This window comes from Aquarana catesbeiana, linkage group LG08 (genome assembly GCF_042186555.1).
Source record: "Aquarana catesbeiana isolate 2022-GZ linkage group LG08, ASM4218655v1, whole genome shotgun sequence".
NCBI classification, from domain to species: Eukaryota; Metazoa; Chordata; class Amphibia; order Anura; family Ranidae; genus Aquarana; species Aquarana catesbeiana.
In genome coordinates, this window is record NC_133331.1 from 235493823 (window position 1) to 235512432 (window position 18610).

The following is an 18610-nucleotide window of genomic DNA, read 5'->3' on the forward strand; positions in this document are numbered from 1 at the left end:
GCATGTCACAGATTAGGTGGTTCTTGGGCAGGTTAAATTCCTTTTGGAGGTCACCCAGCCAAGCATTATATAACCTGCGCAAATGCACACAGACTTTCCTGGCCTGCCTCAGGACATCCTGTAAGCCTGGGTACCTGCCCAAGAACCGCTGCACCACCAAGTTAAGGACGTGAGCCAAACAGGGCACATGGGTCAGTTGCACCTGTCGGAGGGCAGAGAGGAGGTTGGTGCCATTGTCACAAACCACCATACCTGGCTTAAGCTGGCGTGGCATCAACCATCTCTGAACCTGCCCCTGCAGAGCTGACCGAATCTCTGCCCCAGTGTGGCTCCTGTCCCCCAAGCACACCAGCTCAAGCACCGCATGGCATCTTTTTTCCTGCGTGCTTGCGTAGCCCCTTGAACACCTACGGAGCACCGCTGGTTCCGAGGACAAATCAGCACAGGAAGAGGCCATGGAGGAAGAAGAAGAGGAGGGGTGGAGGAGAGAAGTGTGACAGAATCACCACTAGTAGAATTTTGGAGGCGTGGTGGCGGAACAACCTCCAACACTACTGCACCCTGTCCTGCATCCTTCCCAGCTGTCAGAAGAGTCACCCAGTGCGCGGTGAAAGATAGGTAACGTCCCTGTCAATGCCTGCTGGATCATGAGTCAGCGGTAATATGCACCTTACCGCTGACTGCCCTGTCTAGCGAGGCCAAGACATTGCCTTCCACATGCCGGTAGAGAGCCGGAATCACCTTCCATTAGAAAAAGTGGCATTTGGGAACCTGCCTGTCAGGAAATGTTCCATCCGCTGGTAATATCTGTTATTCGGCATGCAGTACTGAGGTCCACCAGCAGGTGTCTCCTGGCAGTTTGGAACTGTCAGGAGTGCTTTTCCCTGTTAATGTTATGTCATCTTTGGGCCGCAGTACTGGCGTCCACCAGCGGATGGATCCTGGCAGTATGGAGCAGGTATTCCCCTCTGCAGACAGTTGTCACCTGACGTTAATTAGCAGAGCTGCAGTATAAATACCCAGCAATTGCACACTTATGTTACCCTGGTATTGTCCTTGAGCCCTGATCTGCATCCTGTAGCCTGATCCTGCAACCTGAACCTGAACCTGAACCTGAAGCCTGATTCCTGGAACCTGGAACCTGTTGATCCTGTTTCCTGTCTGTTACCTGATCCCTGAACCCTGGACTCTGAGCCTTGTACCTGACCCGTCCCTCCTGTATCCATCCATCCTCTCTTGTCCTGTTTATCTCCCTTCCCAGCTACTGATTCCATGTTTCGGACCCCGGCCTGGCTTGACTACGATTCTGGTACTCCCTCTTGCTACATATGCTGGTTGGTTTTATATCACTGATTGTTTGGTTGTTCACTTGTATTTGTGGTGTGTTCACATATGCATTTTCCTTAAATAAACTTACTTTCAGCTATTTATGTCTGGTTCACTCTGTTGCAGTCACACAGTTCTGGTCACATCTGGTTTATGACAGAATACCAGGGCCATCCCTGATCAGAAGTGGCTGCACTGGGGAACCATTTTGATTCAGTTGGTTGCAAACATGAATGCCGATGAGGTTATTTATTTTTCTCTGCTGGCATCTGAAAGTAGTGATTATTGCCGCCAGGCTTTGAAAGGATGGTCTAGTGACCAGTTGTTTGCCACTATACGTTTGGCTCACTCACTGGTCGATCAGGGTTATATATTGTTTGGGGAGGTGCAGCCTTTGATCAAGATCTGTACTGAGCTGGCCCTGCCCTGTATTCCAGAGGGCCGTGATGATTTCACTCCTCCTTTTTGATTTGAATCAGGTTGTATCCCTAGTGTGGCTTTTTGAAGATGATCCAGCCGATTTTTGTGAGCACTATTCAGCCTGTTCCCCACAGGTGATTGCTGAGTGCATTGTGTCTGCTCAGTCTTTTGTTAGACAAGGAGATTTAAAAGCACAGTTTGTACAGCCTATACTTTCAGCATGGTCTGACATGATGCAAGCAGCTCCAGCCAAACAAACCACCTCTGCCACCAAACACCAGCCTACCCAAATGTATGTTTCCCCATCACCCGTGTCAACGGCAGTTGCAGTTCAGTATACGCTGCTGCCAACCAAATATTCATATCCAGTCTCTGCTCCCTGTACCTATCCTGCATTCAACCCACCTGTCTCTTCTCAGCTGCCCACAAACCCACAGGAACTTCCTCCAGCTACTGTTACCTCTTCTCTGCCATATCCCAATCCTCCTTTCCAGTCTGCTGCACCCCTCACCTACAGAGCTTCAGTGGCTAAGCCAAAGAAAAAACTAAAGTTTTTTCCAACCAAGACAATCCTGCCAGTAACCCAACCTGCCTCCGCACCAGCTAATCCAACCCAGTCTGACATCCCAGTGCCTGCCTTCCAGCCTGATGTCTCTGTGCCTGTCTTCCAGCCTGATGTCTCTGTGCCTGTCTTCCAGCCTGATGTCTCTGTGCCTGTCTTCCAGCCTGATGTCTCTGTGCCTGTCTTCCAGCCTGATGTCTCTGTGCCTGCCTTCCAGACTGATGTCTCGGTGCCTGCCTTCCAGCCTGATGTACCTGCCTCCTAGCCTGATGTGCCTACCTTCTAGTCAGATGTGTCCACCTTCCAGCCTGATGTCTCGGTGCCTGCCTTCCAGCCTGATGTCTCGGTGCCTGCCTTCCAGCCTGATGTCTCGGTGCCTGCCTTCCAGCCTGATGTCTCGGTGCCTGCCTTCCAGCCTGATGCCTCGTGCCTGCCTTCTAGCCTGATGTCTCGGTGCCTGCCTTCCAGCCTGATGTCTCGGTGCCAGTGTTCCAGCCGGAAGTGCCAGTGCCTGCTCTCCAGCCTGATGTGCCCACTCTCCAGCTTGATGAGCCCGCTGCCCAGTTTGATGAGCCCGCTGCCGAGCTTGAAGTGCCCATGCCTGCTGCCGAGCTTGAAGTGCCCATGCCTGCTGCCGAGCTTGAAGTGCCCATGCCTGCTGCCCAGCCTGATGTGCCCATGCCTGCTGCCCAGCCTGATGTGCCCATGCCTGCTGCCCAGCCTGATGTGCCCATGCCTGCTGCCCAGCCTGATGTGCCCATGCCTGCTGCCCAGCCTGATGTGCCACCGTCTGCTGCCCAGCCTGATGTGCCACCGTCTACTGCCCAGCCTGAATGGCCAGTGTCTGCTACTCAGCCTGTTGTACCAATGCCTGTGCCCGCTGTCCAGATTGAGGGTCCAGTACCTGCTGCCTGGTCTGATGTCTCGGTACCCGCTGTCCAGTCCGATGAGCCTGCTGCCCAGCTCAAGGACCCGGAGCCCGCTGTCTGACCTGATGTGCCCGCTGTCTGCCCTGAGGTGCCTGATGCCCTGCCTGAAGTGCCTGTGGCCCAGCCTGATGTACCCCCATCTGTTGTTCTGCTTGATGCCATAGACTATGGACAATTACAACCAGTTGGAGCATCCGGAGGCCGCTCCTTTGAGGGTGGGTACTATCAGGAAATGTTCCATCCGCTGGTAATATCTGTTATTCGGCATGCAGTACTAAGGTCCACCAGCAGGTGTCTCCTGGCAGTTTGGAACTGTCAGGAGAGCTTTTCCCTGTTAATGTTATGTCATCTTTGGGCCACAGTACAGGCGTCCACCAGCAGATGGATCCTGGCAGTATGGAGAAGGTATTCCCCTCTGCAGACAGGTGTCACCTGACGTTAATTAGCAGAGCTGCAGTATAAATACCCGGCAATTGCACACTTATGTTGCCCTGGTATTGTCCTTGAGCCCTGATCTGCATCCTGTTACCCTGATCCTGTAGCCTGATCCTGAACTTGAAGCCTGATTCCTGGAACCTGGAACCTGTTGATCCTGTTTCCTGTCCGTTACCTGATCCCTGAACCCTGGTCTCTGGACTCTGAGCCTTGTACCTGACCCGTCCCTTCTGTATCCATCCATCCTCTCTTGTCCTGTTTATCTCCTTTCCCAGCTACTGATTCCGTGTTTCGGACCCCGGCCTGGCTTGACTACGATTCTGGTACTCCCTCTTGCTACATATGCTGGTTGGTTTTATATCACTGATTGTTTGGTTGTTCACTTGTATTTGTGGTGTGTTCACATATGCATTTTCCTTAAATAAACTTACTTTCACCTATTTATGTCTGGTTCACTCTGTTGCAGTCACACAGTTCTGGTCACATCTGGTTTATGACACTGCCACTGAGGAACCGCACATTCCACAAACTCACGGAAGGGGGCAGAAACTACCAACTGAAAAGGCAGCAGTTGAAGTGCTAGCAATTTAGCCAAGCTAGCATTCAACCACTGGGCATCTGGATGGCTGGGAGCGAACTTCTTTCGGTGGTGCAGCAGCTGGGGCAGGGAAATTTGCCTGGTACAATCTGACGTCGGTGTACCAATAGCAGATTGCCCGCAAGTATTTGGCTGTTACACACCTAATTCTACACCTTCATTCCTCTCAGTGCAGGTTTCAGAGAGGACTGAAGATATAGTGGGGTTGGAGATCCCAGCTGATGAGGAGCAAGGAGAGGTCCGCTTTGTTCTTTGGTGTGGGTCTTTTAGGTACACTTGCCAACGAACTGCATGGCAGGTCGACATATGGCTGGTCGAGCATGTGGTGCCCAAGCGGGTGATGTTTTGGCCACGAGAGATACGCTTGAGACATATGTTGCAAATAGCAGCGGTGGGATCTGATGCACTCGTCTCAAAAAAGGACCACACCAAAAAACTTTTGGAATAACGCACAGAGACAGCAGCGCCCTGCACATGCGGAGCTCTGTAGTGTGATGCAGTCACCGACTGCCCTTAAGGTGGCCCCTGGAGGGCATCCTGCCTCGTTGGAGATGTGCCTCCTCCTCTTCCTCTCTCCTATCAGGCACCCACGTGGTGTCAGTGACCTCATCATCCCCTTCCTCATCACTGGAGCAAAGCTGGCAGTATGCTGCAGCTGGGGGGAACATGACTGCCAGATTGATGTCCTTCTTGGGCACCCCCTCTCTCTAGGCTCACGTTACTGCCTTCCTCTAGCTGGGTACCATCATCGGAGCCTTCAAAACGCTGGGCATCCTCATGTAGCATGTACCCAACACTGTGGTTAAACAATTTGGGGCACTCCTCAGGGGGACATGGTGGGACAAGGGAAGGAGTGACTGATGCCATTGAGCCAAGGGAAGAGGCCGCGTTGGTAGCTGCTTTGCCAGACAAAGTACCCTAAGCCTGGGCGAGACAGGATGAGGAGGATGAGGACGGCTTGGTCATCCACTCTACCAAGTCTTCTGCATGTTGCGGCTCAATGCGGCCAGCTGCCGAAAAAAAGGACAAGCGTGTCCCACGGCCATGTGCTGATAAGGATGCACCATCTCCACGACCAGCGCTGTAGCCTCTAGACTCAGAGCCTGCTTGCCCTTTTTTATTGGCTTGTGACTGCCTCTCCTTGTTGGCCTTCCAAACATACTAATGGCCTGCAGTGAGATGTAGCTGCACAAAGCTGGGATGTATATATATATATTGATACTGCAGCTAGCAGAACCAACTGCCTGCCTGTAGTATTATTAGTATGAGAACACCAGCAATTGTCTTCAGGTAGCTTTAGGTGCACACTGTGCAGAGGACACAGTACACTAACTATAAATACTGCAGCTGCCTGCATTACTAATAGGATCAGAAGAACACTACCAATTTTTTTCAGGTAGCTTTAGGTGCACACTGTGCAGAGGACACAGTTCACTAACTGTAAATACTGCAGCTGCTTGCAGTACTAATAGGATCAGAACAACAGCAATTGTCTTCAGGTAGCTTTAGGTGCACACTGTGCAGAGGACGCAGTACACTAACTGTAAATATTGCAGCTGCCTGCCTGTGGTACTAATAGGATCAGAAGAACACCAACAATCTACTTCAGGTATCTTTAGGTGCACACTGTGCAGAGGACACAATACACTAACTGTTAACACTGTAGCTGCCTGCCTGTGGTACTAATAGGGTCAGAAGAACACCAGCAATTTTCTTCAGGTAGCTTTAGGTGCACACTGTGCAGAGGACGCAGTACACTAACTGTAAATACTATAGCTGCCTGCCTGTGGTACTATTAGGACCCGAAGAACACCACCAATTTTCTTCAGGTAGCTTTAGGTGCACACTGTGCAGAGGACACAGTACACTAACTGTAAATACTGCAGCTGCTTGCCTGTGGTACTAATAGGATCAGAACAACAGCAATTGTGTTCAGGTAGCTTTAGGTGCACACTGTGCAGAGGACGCACTACACTAACTGTAAATACTGTAGCTGATAGCAGTACTAATAGGATCAGAAGAACACCAGCAATTCTCTTCAGGTAGCTTTAGGTGCACACTGTGCAGAGGACGCACTACACTAACTGTAAATACTGCAGCTGACTGCAGTACTAATAGGATCAGAAGAGCACCACCAATTTTCTTCAGATAGCTTTAGGTGCACACTGTGCAGAGGACGCACTACACTAACTGTAAATACTGCAGCTGCCTGCGGTACTAATAGGATCAGAAGAACACCATCAATTTTCTTCAAGTAGCTTTAGGTGCACAGTGTGCAGAAGATGCACTACACTAACTGTAAATACTGTAGCTGCCTGCCTGTGGTACTAATAGGATCGGAAGAACACCATCAATTTTCTTCAGGTAGTTGTAAATTCTGTAAAAACACCTGCCTGCCTGTCAGTAGGAAGAGAACGGATCTGAATACAGTATATATATATATATATATATATATATATATATATATATATAAATAACACTTAGGATATATATATATATATATACACATACACAATACACTGTACCTTGGCCAATTACGGCTCTCTGTACATACAGCGCTGTGATTGGCCAAGCATTCGGGTCATAGTGCATGCTTGGCCAAATATCAGCCAGAAATGCACTGCGATGCCGCAGTGAATTATGGGCCGTGACGTGCCACTCAAATTTGGCGCGAAAGGCCCATAACGATCGCAATTCGACGAACGGTTGAACGTACGATGTTCGAGTCGAACATGGGTTTGACACGAACTCGAAGCTCATCTCTAGTCAGCTCATATTACTACACTCACTAAATCAGTGAAAACAGGAGGGACGAGGGGGGGTGGAAAAAGCCCAGACATGACATGCAACTTCTCCCTAACCGAAGCTGAAAAGCCTGTCTACATTGCTCTGGCTAACTTGGCAAGATTTTCGGGTTATATTGTGAGACACCCACTACATATATATATATATATATATATATATATATATATATATATATATATATTCAACGGGTGAGGTGCACGTTGGTCACAGTGGAATGTGCAAGCAATTTAGCCTTCCCAAGGGCCAAAAATATAGAAAAAGAGGATGAGATTGCTGCACCTAAAAAGTATTTATTGAAAATGTAAAATTACATCAAAAACGCATGGTATACATGGCATTTTTTATTTAATTCTACATTTTCAATACATACAGTACTTTTAATGTGCAGCAATCCCATCTTCTTTTTTTATATATATATATATATATATATATATATATATATATATATATATATATATATATATACAGTGGGGACGGAAAGTATTCCTACCCCCTTAAATTTTTCACTCTTTGTTATATTGCAGCCATTTGCTAAAATCATTTAAGTTCATTTTTTTTCCTCATTAATGTACACACAGCACCCCATATTGACAGAAAAACACAGAATTGTTGACATTTTTGCAGATTCATTAAAAAAGAAAAACTGAAACATCACATGGTCCTAAGTATTCAGACCCTTTGCTCAGTATTTAGTAGAAGCACCCTTTTGATCTAATACAGCCATGAGTCTTTTTGGGAAAGATGCAACAAGTTTTTCACACCTGGATTTGGGGATCCTCTGCCATTCCTCCTTGCAGATCCTCTCCAGTTCTGTCAGGTTGGATGGTAAACTTTGGTGGACAGCCATTTTTAGGTCTCTCCAGAGATGCTCAATTGGGTTTAAGTCAGGGCTCTGGCTGGGCCATTCAAGAACAGTCATGGAGTTGTTGTGAAGCCACTCCTTCGTTATTTTAGCTGTGTGCTTAGGGTCATTGTCTTGTTGGAAGGTAAAACGTTGGCCCAGTCTGAGGTCATGAGCACTCTGGAGAAGGTTTTCGTCCAGGATATCCCTGTACTTGGCCGCATTCATCTTTCCCTCAATTGCAACCAGTCATCCTGTCCCTGCAACTGAAAAACACCCCCGCAGCATGATGCTGCCACCACCATGCTTCACTGTTGGGACTGTATTGGACAGGTGATGAGCAGTCCCTGGTTTTCTCCACACATACGGCTTAGAATTAAGGCCAAAAAGTTCTATCTTGGTCTCATCAGACCAACAAATCTTATTTCTCACCATCTTGGAGTCCTTCAGGTGTTTTTTAGCAAACTCCATGCGGGCTTTCATGTGTCTTGCACGGAGGAGAGGCTTCCGTCGGGCCACTCTGCCATAAGGCCCTCACTGGTGGAGGGCTGCAGTGAAGGTTGACTTTCTACAACTTTCTCCCATCTCCCGACTGCATCTCTGGAGCTCAGCCACAGTGATCTTTGGTTTCTTCTTTACCTCTCTCACCAAGGCTCTTCTCCCCTGATAGCTCAGTTTGGCCAGACGGCCAGCTCTAGGAAGGGTTCTGGTCGTCCCAAACATCTTCCATTTAAGGATTGTGGAGGCCACTGTGCTCTTAGGAACCTTAAGTGCAGCAGAAATTTTTTTGTAACCTTGGCCAGATCTGTGCCTTGCCACAATTCTGTCTCTGAGCTCTTCAGGCAGTTCCTTTGACCTCATGATTCTCATTTGCTCTGACATGCACAGGTGTGTGGCTTTCCTAATCAAGTCTAATCAGTATAATCAAACACAGCTGGACTCAAATGAAGGTGTAGAACCATATCAAGGATGATCAGAAGAAATGGACAGCACCTGAGTTAAATATATGAGTGTCACAGCAAAGGGTTTGAATACTTAGGACCATGTGATATTTTAGTTTTTCCTTTTTTAATAAATCTGCAAAAATGTGAACAATGCTGTGTTTTTCTGTCAATATGGGGTGCTGTGTGTACATTAATGAGGAAAAAAATGAACCTAAATGATTTTAGCAAATGGCTGCAATATAACAAAAAGTGAAAAATTTAAGGGGGTCTGAATACTTTCCATCCCTACTGTAAATGCCTCCTCATCTGTGCCCATCAGTGCCCATTAGTGCAGCCTCATCAGTGCCTGTCAGTGAAGGAGAAAACAACATTTTATAACAGAAACAAAGAAATACTTTTATTTTTTTCAAAAATGTTGGTCTCTTTTAGTTTAGAAAAAAATAAAAAAAAAAAACAGTGGTGATCAAATACCACCCAAAGAAAGCTCTATATGTGGAAAGAAAATTATAAAAATGTTGTTTGGGTACAGCGTTACATGACCGCGCAGCTGTCATTCAAAGTGTGACAGTGCTAAAAGCTAAAAATTGGCCTGGACAGGAAGGGGGGAAAGTGCCCTGTATTGAAGTGGTTAAGGTATAATAACAAAGACTATTGATATATTCAGCACACAAAATTGTTGTATATGCTGACTTCTTTAAATTAGAGAGTAGGGACTTTTTTGACAAATCTGTGTATATATTAGGGTGATCAAGGTGATTAGAGTGACATCTTCAGTTTCCCAGGGGGCAGTTCCCAATTTCAAGAGACTGTCCCTGGAAGCTGCATGATAACCATCATGTCTCACAACTTAGCCCTGGGCTCTGCACTATAAGCTAAACTGTGCATGTGTACTACAAAGGACAAAATGGAGGGGCTGGAATTTGGTCACTCATCCTGCTCCTCATTCACAGGAATGACTGCGTCACCTATTAGAAGGCGCAATGTGCGATGGCTGCTGAAAGGAGGAGTCAGCTGTGGGTGGAAGAGAGTGGGTGCTCAGCCTCAGCACAGCGCCGCTAGGGAGTGACACAGAGCACACTTCCCTTTCTCCTGATCTTCCTTGTCATGTGATATTACATGTCCAGAAAGGGGAAGAAGGAGACGCTGCCTTTATTCTGGGAAGACACAATGTAAAGACCATGTGATCTTTGGAGTACGTTGGGGAGGTGGGACAGCTCAGCCTTAGGCCTGTTGGGCCTTTTTTAGAAATAAATAAAATAAAAACACAAAATTGTTTGTTAAAATAAATACATTATTTAAACAAATTAAATTAAATAGAGATGGGGTAAGTTGGATGAGAGAGAGGGGGGCTGAAAGAGAGAGGGGGGGTTACAGAGAGGAGGGTAAAAGACGGGGGAGAGAGAGGATGCCTCTAGGTAGCTTAAAGAGGAAGTAAAACCTTGATCAAATTTTTTTCTTCCCCCTCCCCTGCAAAGTAAAGCCATAATGTGCTAGCATGCATTGCATACTAGCACATTATGTGACCCTTACCTGCAAATGAAGCCCGCACAGTCCCCGCTGCAGGCCGCATCCATCTTCGCTCCTCTTCCTTCCGGGGCCACTGACTCCGGCTCTGTGACTGGCTGGAGCCGCGTGACGTCACTCCCACGCATGCAAACAGGAGCTGCCGGTTACCGCATTTGCTACTGAAGAAGCAGCACAGGTACCTGTTTCTTCAGAGGGCATGCACCAATGACATCATTGGTGCAGTATAAATTTTTAAATTTTTTAAAAATTGGCACAGGGTTCCCCTTAATATCCATACCAGACCTGAAGGGCCTGGTATGGAATTTGGGGGGACCCCCATGCAATTTTTTTTTTTTCTTTGGTTCGGGGTTCCCCGTAATATTCATACCAGACCCAAAGGGCCTGGTAATGGACTGGGGGATCCCATGCCATTTTTTTCAATGACTTTTATCTGTATTGCAGGGACCCGACAATTCATTATAGCCACGAGTAGTTTTAAATTACTTTTTTCCTTTAGAAACGTAATTTTGTGCAGGGACTGTTCTAAACACGCGAAAACTGCGCCACTTTACAGGCATACTATAGACACCCCCCAGGTACGAAATTTAAAGGAATATTTCACTTTTATTGTTTCACTTTAAGCATTATTAAAATCACTGCTCCCGAAAAAACGGGCGTGTTTAAAACTTTTTTTGCATTGATACATGTCCCCTGGGGCGGGACCCAGGTCCCCAAACACTTTTTATAACAATACTATGCATATACCGTATATACTCGAGTATAAGTCGAGATTTTCAGTCCTTTTTTTGGGAGTCACCGCCGTATGCCTACATGATCAGTGTGTCATGCAGGCAGACAGCGGCCAGCGTGTGCTATTACTATTCGGTGGCCATTCACTGTTCAAAGCCGCGCCTCCTCCTCATCTGTCATAGGCAGAAAACTCCATTTCCCAGCAGTCAGTGTACAGCCTATCACGGACATTCTCTCATCCTTGTTCGTGGTATGAGGATGAGAGAATGTCCGTGATAGGCTGACCGCTGACTGCTAGGAAATGGAGTGTTCTGCCTATCACGGACGAGGAGGAGGAGCGGCTTTTGAACAGTGAATGGCCACCGAATAGTAATAGCACACGCTGATCAGTGCAGAGTGGCACATGAAGGCATGCGCAGGACACAGGTAGGATGCACACATACACAGGACACAGACACATGCACACATACACAGGACACATACACAGGGACACATGCACAGGATACAGGTACAGGACACATGCACATATACACAGGACACATGACACATGCACATATACACAGGACACATGCACATATACACAGGACACATGCACATATACACAGGACACATGCACAGGACACATGCACGTATACACAGGACACATGCACATATACACAGGACACATGCACATATACACATGCACATATACACAGGATACATGACACATGCACATATACAAAAAAAAACAAGAAAAATAGCCCTGGGACTTTAGATGAGGTGAGAGAGGTTTAGCCAATGTCCACAGTGAACACTGAGACAAAATCAATTTATTCATTTCAAAACCTCTCTCACCTCATCTAAAGTCCCAGGGCTATTTTTCTTGTTTTTTTGTGCACTATTAGGGATGGAGGTGTCAGAGGGGTCACACCAGACCTTAATCTTCCTTTTTTTGCACATATACAAAGGACACATGCACAGGACACAGGGAGGTATACAGCTGCAGATGGGCATTGTTAATTGGACAGTCGATGTGTATACATCGACTGTCCAATTATATCTGGTAAGCAGATTTTGGGAGTCGTTGCAACCTTTACCCACTTATAATTTGTAACCTATATTTGATTTTTTGATTCTATTTTTGCATGTTTGCATGATACTCACTACATTGTCCTAGCTATTTAGCATAGGATTTTATATGATCACACATGATTTAAGGTCAATTGAGTGTCACTTCTTTTTTGGTTTGGCGTGGTGTTTATGTAAACAATATTACGCTATATATTTTTGTTATATTTTTTCGGACCATTATTTGTGGATCTACGGGACGAGGGCGCCCTTCCTGTTTCATCTGGAGCGTATATTTAAAGGCCCAGGCTGGGTTTAAGCCACTCGCCCTTTTACGGCTTACTTCTGGTAAGCGCAATATATATTGGTGTGTTCTGCTAACTGTGTCCGCCATCATTGTTTCCCTTGGAAGAATTTCATATCACATACTTATCCTCTTTGTCTGGACTGTAACTGGGACCATTTATTTCATTTTTTTGAGACTTCACAATTGGACTATTGTTTATATCATTTTATAGCGCGGTTTTTCCTTTTTTGTTATGTGTTAGAAATATCTTATAAATGGACAACTTTGTGTAAAAAAAAAATGCGTTTTCAATTTTTTTTTCACATATTACAAAAACTTCTGGAAAAAAATGAACCGTTCAAAAGACTCATTATGCCTCATAGATTATACGTTGGGGTGTTTGCTTTCCAAAATGGGGTCATTTTGTGGGCAATTCCATTGTCCTGGTGCTCCAGGGCCTTCAAAAGTGTAATAGGTGGTTGAGAATTGAGATATGCAATTTATGCCTTTAGAACGAATGAAGGTGCTATTTTAATGTTGGGCCTCTGTATGTGGCCAGGCTGTGTAAAAATCTCACACATGTGGTATCGCCATACTCAGAAGTAGGGATGAGCCGAACACCCACCGGTTCGGTTCTCACCAGAATCTGCGAACGGACCGAAAGTTCGCGCAAACTTTAGAACCTCATTAAAGTCTATGGGACTCGAACGTTCGAAATCAAAAGTGCTAATTTTAAAGGCTAATGTGCAAGTTATTGTCCTAAAAAGATTTTGGAGACCTGGGTCCTGCCTCAGGGGACATGTATCAATGCAAAAAAAGTTTTAAAAACGGACGTTTTTTCCGGAGCAGTGATTTTAATGATGCTTAAAGTGAAAAAAAAAGTGAAATATTCCTTTAAATATCGTACCTGGGGGGTGTCTATAGTATGCCTGTAAAGTGGCGCATGTTTCCCGTGCTTAGAACAGTCCCTGCACAAAATGACATTTTTAAAGAATAAAAGTCATTTAAAACTGCTTGCGGCTTTAATGTAATGTCGGGTCCCGGCAATATGGATGAAAATCAGTGAGACAAATGGCATGGGTACCCCCCCAGTCCATTACCAGGCCCTTTGGGTCTTGTATGGATATTAAGGGGAACCCCGCACCCAAATTAAAAAAAGGAAAGGCGGGGGGCCTCCAGGCCCTATATACTCTGAACAGCAGTATACAGGCGGTGCAAACAAGACAGGGACTGTAGGTTTGTTGTTAAGTAGAATTTGTTTGTAATTTTGATCTGGTACATTTTAAAAGTGTAGCACCAGCCAAAAAAATCTATTTTTAAGCTTTTTGGAAAACATAGGGAAGGGTTATCACCCCTGTAACATTTGTTTTGCTGTCTATGCACCTCTTCAGAAGATTTCACCTCACTTTCTGTCCCAATGACAAATGTTTTTTGAAAATTTGGGGGTTTTAGTGAAACAAGGATTGGTGACAAAGCATCAGTGGAGAGGAGACACGTTTTCCCCATATTAACTCTTACAAGAGAGAATTTCCCTTCCTAGGGGTAGATTTCATCTCACTTCCTGTTGTCTCCTTCCAATTGCAAGTAGGAGTCGTTTGTAAGTTGGATGTTTGAAAGTAGGGGCCTGCACTATATACTCTGCAGAAATTGGGGCCTTAGGTGTTGGTGTTGCCACAACACTGTAAGCCCTCACAGTTACCCTTGGTGGGCGCAGGAACAGGCCGTGCTGTGAAATATTAGATCAAGAATTGTAATTACATGACATTGTTGAACAGTGGTAGAAAAATTGGGCCTTTGGTGGTGGTGGTGATGGTGGTGCTGGTGCCACAACACTGTAAGTCCTCACAGTTACTCTTGGTGGGATCGAACTGGCCCTGCTGTGAAATATTATATCAAGAATTGTAATTACATGCACCTGTTGAACAGGGGCAGAAAAATTGGGCCTTTGGTGGTGGTGGTGTTGCCACAACACTGTAAGCCCTCACAGTTACTCTTGGTGGGCGCAGGAATGGGCCCTGCTGTGAAAATATTAGATCAAGAATTATAATTACATGTCCCTGTTGAAAAGGGGCAGAAAAATGGGACCTTAGGCACTGGTGCCACAACACTGCAACCCCTCACAGATGCTATAGTTGGAGTGCAGGAATGAGCCTTGCTACAAAGTATTGCATCAAAATTTGTAATTATACGCCCCTGTTAAACAGGGGCTGAAAATCTGGGCCTTGGGCACTGGTGCTGGTACCACAACACTGCAACCCCTCACAGATACTCTAGTTGGAGCGCAGGAATGAGCTCTGCTGCAAAGTATTGCATCAAAAATTTTAATTATACGCCCCTGTTAAACAGTGGCTGAAAAATTGGGCCTTGGGCACTGGTGCCACAACACTGCAACCCCTCACAGATACTCTAGTTGGAGTGCAGGAATGAGCCCTCCTGCAAAGTATTGCATCGAAAATTGTAATTACATGCCCCTGTTAAACAGGGGCAGAACAATTGGACCTTAGCCACTGCTGCCACAACACTGCAACCCCTCACAGATGCTATAGTTGGAGTGCAGGAATGAGCCCTGCTGCAAAGTATTGCAGCAAAAATTGTAATTATACGCCCATGTTAAACAGGGGCTGAAAAATTGGGCCTTGGCCACTGGTGCTGGTGCCACAACACTGCAACCCCTCACAGATACTATAGTTGGAGCGCAGGAATGAGCCCTGCTGCAAAGTATTGCATCAAAAATTTTAATTACATGCCCCTGTTAAACGGGCAGAAAAATTGGGCCTTGGCCACTAGTGGCGGTGCCCAGAACCAAAAATGTTCTTACAAGCTATCAGCATGAAAATTGAGGAGGAAGAGGATTGTCACTCAGCATAATAGGATAGTTATTCAGCATCAGCATAGGCAGTCATGAAGGGATTTCACATTCAAAAAAAAATCAATCGGTTACATCAGCATCAGGTGCTTGGTAGCTGGTGATCCAAGACTGATTCATTTTTATGAAGGTCAGCCGATCGACCGATTCGGTGGACAGGCGCATCCTGTGATCGGTTACAAAGCCTCCAGCAGCACTGAATGTGCATTCCGAAAGAACACTGGATGCAGGACAGGCCAGTAGCTCAATTGCATACTGTGCAAGCTCTGGTCAGTGATCCATCCTCAAGACCCAGTAACCCAGAGGATTTTTGGTGGAAAAGGTGTTCAAGTCTGATCTTGCCCCTAGGTAATCCTGTACCATGTCAATCAGACGTTGGCGATGGTTGCTGGAACCGATCAGACCTTGGGGCTGCGGACTAAAAAATTGTCTGAACGCATCGGTCAGACAGCTACCTTCTCCACCGCTCCTTCTGTGACTGACCAAAGCCTCAGCAACACGTTGTCCAGGAGGACCGGGAAATTGTAACCTCCCAAGCTCTGGAACTGCATTGCACAAACCTTTCTGCAAGGCCTCCCGAAGATGTTTCATCCTCTGCTCCCTCTGCGACGGCAAGATAAGATCCGCAGCCTTACCCTTGTAACGTGGATCAAGGAGGGTTGCCAGCCAGTAATCATCCCTCCCTTTGAGGATCCTACTGAAGGCTTTGCAGGATCAGGGAGGCCATGCAGCGTAGGTTTGCTGAGGCATCGGTCCAGAGTCCTCTGGGTCACTAAGGACGACATGATCTCAGCCACGTACAAGTCCATGGGTTTCTTCGTTCTGTAAATGATCCCTTGAAGACTGCTGCTGATGCTGAGTGCCAGGCTCCACCTCCATGCTGACACAATCCTCCTCCTCCTCCTCCTCTCTCCTATCAGGCACCCATGTGGAGTCAGTGACTTCCTCATCATCCCCTCCCTCCTCATCACTGGAGCAAACCTGGCAGTATGCTGCAGCTGGGGGAACATGACTGCCAGATTGTTGTCCTTCTTGGGCACCCCCTCTCTCTGGGGTCACGTTACTGCCTTCCTCCAGCTGGGTACCATCATCAGAGTCTTCAAAACGCTGGGCATCCTCCTGGAGCATGTACCCAACACTGTGGTCAAACAGTTTGGTGGACTCCTCAGGAGGAAATGGTGGGGCTAGGGAAGGAGTGACTGATGCCATTGAGCTGAGGCAAGAGGCCGCATTGGCAGCTGCTTTGCCAGACAAAGTACCCTGAGCCTGGGTGAGAGAGGATAAGGAGGATGAGGATGGCTAGGTCATCCACTCTACCAAGTCTTCGGCATGTTGCGGCTCAACGCTGCCAGCTGCCGAAAAAAAGGACAAGCGTGTGCCACGTGCTGATGAGGACGCACCGTGTCCACGACCAGCACTGTTGCCTCTAGACACAGAGCCTGCTTGCCCTCTTTTATTGGCTTGTGACTGTCTGCCTCTCCTTGTTGGCCTTCCAGACATACTAATGGCCTGCAGTGAGATGTAGCTGCACAAAGCTGGGATGTGTATATATATATATATATATATATATATATATATATATATATATACTGATTATACTGCAGCTAGCAGAATCAACTGCCTGCCTGTAGTATTATTAGTATGAGAACACCAGAAATTGTCTTCAGGTAGCTTTAGGTGCACACTGTGCAGAGGACACAGTACACTAACTGTAAATACTGCAGCTGCCTGCCTGTGGTATTAATAGGATCAGAACACCAGCAATTGTCTTCAGGTAGCTTTAGGTGCACACTGTGCAGAGGACACAGTACACTAACTGTAAATACTGCAGCTGCCTGCCTGTGGTATTAATAGGATCATAAGAACACCAGCAATTGTCTTCAGGTAGCTTTAGGTGCACACTGTGCAGAGGACACAGTACACTAACTGTAAATACTGCAGCTGCCTGCCTGTGGTATTAATAGGATCAGAAGAGCAATTGTCTTCAGGTAGCTTTAGGTGCACACTGTGCAGAGGACACAGTTCACTAACTGTAAATACTGCAGCTGCCTGCCTGTGGTACTAATAGGATCAGAAGAACACCAGCAATTTTCTTCGGGTAGCTTTAGGTGCACACTGTGCAGAGGACACAGTTCACTAACTGTAAATACTGCAGCTGCCTGCCTGTGGTATTAATAGGATCAGAACACCAGTAATTGTCTTCATGTAGCTTTAGGTGCACACTGTGCAGAGGACACAGTACACTAACTGTAAATACTGCAGCTGCCTGTTCTGTCCACCAGATGTTTTATACTGGCTTATTTGTACCTGTGTTGTAAAATTTACATGCAAAATGTGTAATTTATTTAAGACAATCATATGTGGTGTGCAGGCTCCATCTAGCGTTCCTTTTTGGTATTGCTGCAGTTCTGTTTTATTGTTTTATTTCATGTGTAATTAAGGAAGTTGTCAGCAAGCGGGGAATTCTGGGTAGAATCTTAACAGGAAGTGAACCAGCCACCATTCTTTTCAACACATTGCAGGAAGCAAATCATCTCTTTCTCAATCTATCGTTATCACCCCTTAGAGAACTTAAAAAGTACGTTTTTATTGTCTCATCTTGTACTGTACATCGTTGTTTATGCAATGTATGCTGTATTGTATGTGATATTGTACTTATTGAAGTCTATTTCTGTTATTTTGTAGTTTCACCTGGCTTGTTCTAATAAAATTGAGATCAAAGAAATATGGTATCTACAGTTATTGGGATAAGAGAGTTTAGCTAGCTGTCCCAAAGACAGAACAGTGAAATTTTTAAGCTGACCTCTGAAGGGAAGATAAACCAACTTCGGAAGTCTGTACTAGAGGTCGACCGATATGGGTTTTTCTCTGGCCGATGCCGATGCCGATATTTAGAAGTCGCGGGGGCCGATGGCCGATATGTGATGCCGATTTTTTTGGGCCGATATATTTGGCCGATTTTTTTTTTTTTTTTTTTTTTTTTTTCCCTTCATCTCATAAAATCTAACAGTTAGACCCCTTTCACACTGGGGCGTTTTTCAGGTGCTTTTGGGCTAAAAATAGCGCCTGTAAAGTGCCTGTAAAACGGCTCCCCTGCAGTCTCAGTGTGATATCCCGAGTGCTTTCACACTGAGGCGATGCGCTGGCAGGATGTAAAAAAAAGTCCTGCAAACGGCATCTTTGGAGCGGTGTATACCGCTCCTCCACCACTCCTGCCCATTGAAATGAATGCGCACCGCTGCCGAAGCGCCTGCAAAGCGTTTTGGCAGCGGCGCTTCAGGGGCGCATTTAACCC